Raw genomic sequence first — 8,206 nt, 5'->3', positions numbered from 1 at the left:
CGGCAGAGGACCGCCCCGAGGGGAGGGGAAGAGTTCGGGCCTCCTTTCCCACACTTCGTTAGGACGCCGGCCGGGGCGGGACCGCGGCAGCCCGCCCTCGAGCCGGCGGCCGGCAGAGGGCGCGGGGCGGCTCCTCGCTCTGCGGCCCGGCGGGCGAGGGGCGCGCTGCCCCGGACGCGCCGTCGGAGGCCGCGGCTGCGGGTCGCGGCGGCCGGGCCGGGCCCGGGCCCGCAGGGGCAGCGCGGCGGGCGGGGCGGGGCGGGGCGGGGCCGGGCGGCCGGGAGCGGGCGGGGCGGGGCGGGGCGCGGAGGGGGCGGGTCCGCGAGCAGGGGGCGGTGGCGGCGGCGGCGGCGGAGGAGGAGAACATGGCGGCCGCGGAGAGCGGCTGAAATGCCTGTTCTTCGGGCCAGGCGAGCGGGAGTCTGACGCGATTCGCCGAGCTCTCCCCTCAGACGGCTGGACCGCGGCCTCGAGCGCTCGGCCGCCCTGCTCCCTGCTGCTCCCTCGAGGGGAGCCTGCGCAGGGCTCGTTCTGCATCCCCCTGCGGGGGGACCCCTGCTGCGGAGGAGGGGGCCGGAGAGCCGCGGCGGCGGCGGGCTCCGGCCCGAGGAGCGGCGGAGGCCGCGGCGGTGCCGCCACGGTCGCGAGCGAGCGCGGCGCCCGTCAGCGCGGCCCAGAGGCGGCGGCGGCAGGTGAGTGGCGGGCGGCGGGCGCCGAGCCTCCCAGTGGGTGCAGCTGTCACGAGCCGCGCGGCCGCCGAGGCCCTAGGGGGCGGGGAGCAGCTGGCGCCCCTCCGCCCCCCGCTCCCTTTCTCTCGGTGCCGCTCCCTCCCACTTTCCCCGAGTTCTCCCTCGGCCTCGCGCGGCTGGAGGGGGCGGAGGTCGCAGCTGTCACGGGCACCAGCTGGGGGCTGCGCCCGCCGAGGGGAAGAGCTGCAGCGGCGACTTCTCTGTCCCCTTTCCCGGTTGCCCTAGTTAGCGCGGACAGGGCGAGCATCCGCGGAGGGGGCGCGAGGCTCGCGGCCGCCCGCCCGGCGTGGGGAGCGGCGCCCCGAGCCCTCCTGCACTCCCCGCCGCCGAGAGGGGGAGCCGGAAGTCGGCGCGGGCGCCCCTCGGCCCGGCGAGCGCGGTGACCTTGGCCAGCCGGGTAACCTCTCCGAGTCTCGCTTGCCCGGACTGCGAAATGGGGATGACCGCGGCGAGCCTTTCCGTAAGCGCGGCCTTCGACGGCGCTTCTCGTTACCCCGGCGCACTTGCTTTCTCCTCCCGACAGGGGATTTCGGAGGTAGAAATGGGATGGATAAGTGAGATTTTAATGGTCTGGCTAGGGTTTGGTCCCCTTCCTGGGATTTTGCTGAAAGGACCTAGGAAGGGTAGCAGACGTGCTGGCTGGACGATTGGGAGGTGGGATTGGTTAATGGTCAGCGACAAAACTCGAGCGGCTCTCTGGCCTCTTGCAAGAGAAATGGAGAAACCGGACACCGGGGTCCCTAGTCCTTACTACCTAGCTGTGGGGTTTTGTTTTTTGTTTTTCAAACGGTCACTCCCATGGGCTAGACACTGCCTCTGCTGACAATGTTAGAGGGAGACGGAGGGTTTGACAATAAAGCCTGTGTGTGTGACAAGGACAGTCTACGGTGCCGTGGCTGCAGAGTTTGGCGGGGAGGAAAACTTTAAGCTGAAGGATCTTTTAGCGTTTCATGCTTGGGTCTCCTCGTTCATTGTAGAGGCGTTGAAGAGGCAGGTGTCCTTGTGGAGAAGGTGACATTTTTTCTTTTGAGACGGTGAATTTTTAATGTCGAGTATGATGATGGGGAATGAAGGGTTCTTGAGTGAATTGCAGTCCCAGCACCGATGCCAAGAGTAATCTCTGTGGCGATGATTTGTGAGGGCTGAGGCTTGCACTTCAGTGATTAAGAAATCTTCAAGTGTCTGTGTGAAACGTTGCTGCGATGAAGCTGGGATTACACTGTACTGTAGAAGGGATGGATTTCAGGGGTTAAATTTGTTTGAGGTTTGTCTCTTCTGGAATTGGTTGGAGGTTAGTCTCAAAAAAAAAAAAAAAAAAAAAAAGTCTCTGGCCAAAGGGGCCTCTCAGCCTGTTTCACAGAAGCTATGATGTAGTAGGAAGGGGGTCAGGTTTCTTCATGTTGAGAATAATGTGAAAAGAAAGTATTTGCTTGGGTCTTTTGGCTCTTTAACTAGAAATAGTTTTGGGTTAAAGGTACCAGTGGGGTTTGATTCAGCTTAGTATTAACATGGGCGTTCCTTGTACTCTTTCTCACAAACTAGATACAGCTGGAAGCATTTCTATTTTATCTCCTGTACGTTGTGAAAAGATCTAATTTGATTTTCTGAACTAGCCTCTGAAATGTTTTCCCTCCATTTCTTCTTCAGACTTTATGCGTTGGGAACAGTAGATCAAAAAGGGGGCCTGATTAGAGAATACATGGTTTGGAGAGAAAATGCATGGGTGTTGCTTCTAAGAACAGGTGTTTGGTTTGATTTTTGTAGACATTTGCACTGCTTCTTTATTACACTTGTTTAACTCACAATGAAGTTTGACTTTTAAGGTGCAAAACTTGAATCTTACATAGTTTATAGTTAATCTCTTCCTCATTTCTTTCTGAGAAAATCTGTAGGATTGTGTCTATTAAATTGCTTTTTGTGGTTTAAGCCAAGGGAGTATTTTAGATCTGCATTTTTGGGTAAGTGGTTTTATCGGAAAAAAGTGCTTGATGGGACTAATGGTGATTGTTCCACTTAAACTGGGATTATATAGACAATGCATTTTCCTCCCTCTTTCTGCCAACATTTGTTTTTCTTTCTCCCTCAATTCCAGGGTTTCATTTCTAGAAATCTGGGCTGGAAACAGAAGCAGCAGTTTGTATAATCCCAAGAATTTGCTTATGCCAGGAAGCTGTAAGGGTAGCCTGAAGTGGGTGTGATATAAAGATACTGCTACTATTTAAGACATTTAACTGTTGAGGGACTCTAGGGTTGAACTTTAATTTTTGTTGAATTTCCTGTTTTCTGTGTATGTGTTAATCTTTTGGTAGGCAGAGGATAGGGTTGCTATGGTGCTGACTGGTATATATTATGAAAGTGCTGGCAAAATTTCACACTTTTACTCTATAGTGAAGGGTGGTAAACAAGCCTAAATAATTTAAAGATGTTGTTCCCAGGATGGAATGTTCTCTGCATGTACTCTTGATCCTGCTAATCCAGTGATCCGTCTTCCCCAGGACTAAATGTTGAGTAAGTGATGAGGGTGCTGTAGAGGTGCTGAAAGGTGGAGTGGGGAAGAGAGGATATTAGGCATTCCTTAAAAATCTTTTCTCTGCTGGACTGTATATCAGAATATGATTTATAATTGTTTTTTAAAGGACATTTTAGCCCTTGTTTCTCTGTTGTCCATTTCACATAGCTTCTCTTAGACACTACCTCTACTGCTTACTTTAGTTTGTCTTTTTTGCGCTATCCCCCAAGGGCTCTACATTGTTTGAATATGTTGCATATCTGTGGAGTTGGTTGGCCCTAAACCGTATGAACAACATAGCTTTCATTTTAGCGCATGTATGGGAGGTCAATACAGGCACACACCACTGAATACAATCCCCTAAGTTGTGGGGCATAGGAGATCCCCAGGATGCTCGTTATTGTCTTGGCAGTGATTTTTGCCTTCTACATGTGATAATTACAGGAATTCTCAGAGGGCCATCAGCTCCTTTCCTGGCAGAGGTCCAAAAACATGTGGCGGGCTCTTTTTTACATTACCTGCAGATATCTGGCGCAGAGGGGAATGTGGGATAGAGTGAAATACATGTGTTTCAGGAGTTGAATGACAGCACCGTGTCCAGCCTGGGCTGTAGAGATGTACAGATTTCTCCCCACCTTGTTCAGCTTTGCTTCTCATTTGGATAGACTAGACTGTAGGAAAGGACTCCTTTATTGCTTTTCTCCCAGGTTAACCAGTAGCTTAACTCTTGGTCATTTGTCACTGAGGATGGGCCCCGTGGTCTCTGACCTTTTTTCTTACTGTTGGGGGTGAGGTCCAGTCGTTTCAAGTCTTGCCTTATCCCTTCTTTATATTTTAGTTAGACTTTCTGGCTTTCTCTCAACATATGTGGTCAGAGGTCATAAAATGGCATAATGACAACTGGGTACCATTCTTGGTTGCTTAGTTTAAGAAGGAGGTGCAGGGACCAGCCCAGTGGCACAGCGGTTAAGTGTGCATATTCCGCTTCCGTGGCCTGGGATTCACTGGTTCGGATCCCAGGTGTGGACATGACACTGCTTAGCAAGCCATGCTGTGGTAGTCGTCTCACATATAAAGTAGAGGAAGATGGGCACAGATGTTAGCTCAGGGCCAGTCTTCCTCAGCAAAAAGAGGAGGATTGGCAGCAGATGTTAGCTCAGGGTTAATCTTCCTCAAAAAACAAAAATAAATAAATAAATAAAAATAATGCAAAGAGAATACCTTAAAAAAAAAAAGGTGCAAGTTTTTTCCTATAGTTTAGTTCTGGACAATATTTTGTGGGAGCACAGTATTTGGATTAATATTGAGTAGAGAAATGATTATTTTATATTTCTGCAGGATTCAATAAGGTTGAATGAGAGAAATTATTACAAAACACTGACACCAACATATAAGTCCAATTCTAGAAGTGCAAGTAGAGTGGGTTGTTGTTTCCATGCTTCCTCCCCCATACCCCCATCTGCAACAGTATTTTTGAGGCTCCTTGAAGTGACAGGCTTTAGAAAAGCTTAGTATAGTTATATCTTGAAGATAAATAGCTTATGCCAAAACAGAAGCTATAGTCACTTGAGGAGTTGTGGAAGACTTGAGATTAATCAGTCTAGTCATGCTCATCTTAGATATATTTTGATCTAATCTTGCTTTGTGAATAAGTTTCAGTGTGGAGGGTGGGAAGTTTGGCTTTACTGAGACATGGACCAGACCATTGGGAACAAAGACAGACCAGACTGATAACAATAGGTGCAAGCACAGAGGCGAAGTGCACCTATTAACAGGACCGGAATTCTAATAACACTGGATTATCCAATGTTTCCAGAGTGATATTTCATTTTTGCCCTCCTGGCTTGTAATTTTGAGACAATTTTTAAGCTGCTTTTGGAACTGGAGGCTCGACTTCAGACAGAGGATGGTGTCCTGGCTCTTCCAGGCACTTAGTAGATTTAACCTTGGGCTACTTATTTAACCACACTAAACTTCAGGTTTTCGTGTTTAAAATTGGAATAATGTACTTATCCTCATATTGTCGTGATCTTTAAATTAACTTATTATATTAAATAACAAGATATGTCTAGCATAATGATTGGCACATAGAAAAACTTTTGTAATGTTTTCTTGTACTTCCATAACCTAAACACATCACTAATCCCTCACCAAATTCTCTGATTCTTGTCTTTGCAATTTCTTGGATTTCCCCTGTTATTTCTGGTTCTACAGTCTGGTCTTCCTGTCATTTTGCACACGGAGTAATGAGGGTCACATCAACCCTGTGGGCCTGAGTTTCTCTATCATTAAATGAGCACTTTGATTTCACATTTCTTGTGCTAAAATTCTATGATTTGTAGGTTTATAGCTGTTTGCCTGCTTGCATTTGCCTCTCTAATTCATCCTGCATATGCGTGCTGAAAGAATTCCTTTCTAAAATGTTTTTTGATGTTATTGTTTTTAGTGGAGATTCTTTGTGGACAGATTTATCAAATGTAAATCATTTAAACTGTTCTTGAATTTCTCAGTCCAGAAAATTTGCTGCAGATGGCATATGCAGAAATTCTTTGTAAGCTGTAAAGTGCCATACAAGTGAGGAAAGTATTATAATCACCTGTAGATGTCTTGCTTCTTTGATTTTACATTTCATTTTCTTTATTTAAATTGTATTTCTTTTATCTCTTGACCTTCAAAAACAGGGTCAAAGCTGGTATGTTCTCGGGGCCGGCCCGGTGGTACAACAGTTAAGTTCACACGTTCCGCTTCTTGGCGGCCCGGGGTTCGCCGGTTTGGATCCTGGGTGCGGACATGGCACCGCTTGGCAAAAGCCATGCTGTGGCAGGCGTCCCACATATAAAGTAGAGGAAGATGGGCACGGATGTTAGCTCAGGGCCAGTCTTCCTCAGCAAAAAGAGGAGGATTGGCAGCAGATATTAGCTCAGGGCTAATCTTCCTCAAAAAAACAAAAAAAAACTGGTATGTTCTCTAGAAAGCTTGATTTTTATCACTCCCTTAGCATCAATTACTCAGTTTGTTCTATATAATAAATTTCTTTTTTCCTTTTTTTTTTTTGAAAGAGATTCTGTTTTTAGTCTATATTGAATTGATTTTCCTAATTAGATTGGAAAATCCTTGAGATGGCATGAACCACAACATTTAGAATAAAGAGGCTTTAATGGTAATTTAGGCTAGCCTCTTTAATATTACAGATGAGAAGACTAAGGCTGGGAAAATATAGTCCTTTTTCATGGTTCACGTATTCAGTGGCATTACTTGGGCAAGAACCCAGGTATTTGGCTTCCAGGCTTTTTTTTATGAGAGTTGCTTTTTGTATTTGACAGTTATTACGAAAAGACTTTAAATTTTACGAATTCTAGTAAGCTTTTGAGTAATGTGTAAGCTAGGCGGAAAGGAATATTTTTATTTTTTGGTCAAAAATTGGCTGTCAAATATTGTAACAAGGTATTAATCAGGAATTAATTAAGGTGGCTCTCTCAAAAACTACAAAAGTGCCTGGAGAGCAATGTCTGCTTTTCTAGTATGGCCCTCATTCAGAGTCAGCAAATATTTATTGAAGGCTGTCTCCGAGGCACACTGCACTCAAGTACTGTGCTTGCTCTACATATTACGTTTTATAAATGAGGAAACAGGGCTCAGGGAGGCTAAGTGGCTGCTGTAAGATTGCACAGCTTGTAGGTGTTAGGGGTGACATTTGAGTCACAAGTGTACCTTTAAATTGGATTCTTTCCAAGCATGTTCACCACACTTGGCCACCTCGTAGCCCTCTTTTCCTTTCTGGACTCTCTTTCTGTTCTGTACGTGTGCAGTGGAGTCTTCTGAAATCTCCTTGCTTTCTGTTGACCCAGGAGCCATATATACTAGTTACTTGATGAAAGTGTCACTTTAAGATTTTTGTGCTGTTTCTGATCTCACCTTTGTACTTTAGTAATGTTGATTCTTTGGTGCTTCTGTCTAGGTAAGCTTATCTTTGAATAGTTGGTTTTGGATTCTTAGCAATAACGTTCTGCCTCTCAGGTTTTGTTAGTATTTAAATAGCTCAAGCAGAGAGTATTTTTTTTTCACTGGAAATAAATTGCTTGGTCATTCTCTTATGTTTCCACTTGTACTTTGAATGGTTGATTTTATTCTGATAAATTTAATATATTACATCTTAAATTTTTAGTTTGTTTATATGGTTAAAATATTTATGTGCTTTTGTTGTCAAGCATAGATTTGATTGTTTAACAAAAGATGTTCTGTTGTGAGTGTATGTGTGTATATATAAAGATATCACACCGCATTTGACTAGATAGTTGAAGGATGAAATGTCCTTGCTTTTTTTTTTTTTTTTTTTTTAAAGATTTTATTTTTTCCTTTTTCTCCCCAAAGTCCCCCAGTACATAGTTGTATATTCTTCGTTGTGGGTCCTTCTAGTTGTAGCATGTGGGACGCTGCCTCAGCGTGGTTTGATGAGCAGTGCCATGTCCGTGCCCAGGATTCGAACCAACGAAACACTGGGCCGCCTGCAGTGGAGCGCACAGACTTAACCACTCGGCCACGGGGCCAGCCGAAATGTCCTTGCTTTTTGAATGCACCTATATGTGTAATACTGGCTTTACTTTGGTGAGTTTGTTTGGAGGAAACCAGGGCAAAGTTACTTGTTCTGCAAAGTCTAAGTCATACCTCCTTCTCCATTCCAGATTGTACAGGAAGTCTGTAATTGAATTTCTAACAAGCCACTCAGTCATTCATTAAAGATATAGTTACATGAGTACCTACTTTGTTCAAGGTGCGCTGTTGTTAAAAAGATAGGGAAATTAAGTGATAAGACATAGATCCTCTTCTTCAGGAGATTATGACCTAAGAGAGGTGGTAAGACAAACACACAAATACTTGTGATACTAATTGAGTGTGATGAGTGCTGTGAGAGAGGTACTGAAATAGTGCTTTGAGGATTCAGGAGAGG

The 8,206-nt window shown here is 45.9% G+C and overlaps 1 protein-coding gene across 25 annotated transcripts in view; it reads left to right on the top strand.

Moving 5' to 3' along the window:
- Positions 1-553: 553 nt before the first annotated feature.
- The window catches only part of NCOA1 (nuclear receptor coactivator 1), a 251,118-nt gene continuing 243,465 nt past the window's right edge, over positions 554-8,206 (top strand). For 12 of the 25 annotated variants that reach the window (XM_070573176.1, XM_070573179.1, XM_070573170.1 and 9 more), the window contains exon 1: positions 554-692. The gene's annotated coding sequence lies outside the window, so the exon portion shown is untranslated. Of the gene's footprint in view, positions 693-749; positions 1,285-8,206 lie in introns of those variants that run through there. The other 13 variants (XM_070573172.1, XM_070573192.1, XM_070573186.1 and 10 more) reach the window with 10 other exon arrangements.

Source organism: Equus przewalskii, chromosome 14, assembly GCF_037783145.1.
Source record: "Equus przewalskii isolate Varuska chromosome 14, EquPr2, whole genome shotgun sequence".
Classification (NCBI taxonomy): Eukaryota; Metazoa; Chordata; class Mammalia; order Perissodactyla; family Equidae; genus Equus; species Equus przewalskii.
Note: the sequence above shows the minus strand (reverse complement) of the source record. Positions and strands in the feature narration are given on the sequence as shown.